The following is a 1,015-nucleotide window of genomic DNA, read 5'->3' as shown; positions in this document are numbered from 1 at the left end:
ATTGGGTGGGGGCCCGGCCCCCCTTTCCTTCTTCTCCTCTTCCCCTTCCTTTCCCCTCCTAGTTGGACTAGGAAAGAGGGGAAACCTACTCCTAGTAGGAGTAGGAATCCCCCATTAGGGCGCGCCATAGGAGGCCGGTCGGCCCTCTCCTCCACTCATTTATATACGGGGGAGGGGGGCACCCCATAGACACACAAGTTGATTGTTTAGCCGTGTGCAATGCCCCCCTCCATAGATTTCCACCTCGGTCATATCGTTGTAATGCTTAGGTGAAGCCCTGCGTCGGAAACTTCATCATCATCGTCATCACGATGTCGTGCTGATGAAACTCTCCCTCGACCTCAGCTAGATCTAGAGTTCGTGGGACATCACCGAGCTGAACGTGTGCAGATCGTGGAGGTGTCGTACCTTTGGTGCTAGGATCGGTCGGATCGTGAAGACGTACGACTACATCAACTGCGTTGTCATAACGTTTCCGCTTTCGGTCTACGAGTGTACGTAGACAACACTCTCCCCTCTTGTTGCTATTCATCACCTAGATAGATCTAGCGTGATCGTAGGAAAATTTTTAAATTACTGCGTTCCCCTACATTTTTTCTTCTCTCACTGTCCAGAGTCTCAAACCGACTTGTAGGGGAATCATAGTCTCTGTCATCCTTTCCTCACTGGGGCACTGTTCTAAAGATGAATAATGATGATCATCACACTTATATTTACTTATAACTCAAAAGGAATAAAAATTGCAACTCGATACCTATAACAAAATATGACTCTATATGAATGCCTCTGGCATGTACCAGTATATGCAATGATCTAGCGTAACATGTATGAAAAATGACGAATGGTGGCTGATCCACAACTACTATGTCAGCTATCTGATCATGCAAAGCAATATGACAATGAATGCTCAAGTCATCAAACGGAAGCGGTGGAAGTTGCATGGCAATATATCTCGGAATGACCATTGAAAAGCCATAATAGGTAGGTATGGTGGCTATTTTGAGGAAGATATAAT

The sequence above is a fragment of the Triticum dicoccoides genome, chromosome 7B (assembly GCF_002162155.2).
Source record: "Triticum dicoccoides isolate Atlit2015 ecotype Zavitan chromosome 7B, WEW_v2.0, whole genome shotgun sequence".
NCBI lineage: Eukaryota > Viridiplantae > Streptophyta > Magnoliopsida > Poales > Poaceae > Triticum > Triticum dicoccoides.
The sequence above is the reverse complement of the archived record's forward strand: the minus strand, read 5'-3'. Positions refer to the sequence as shown.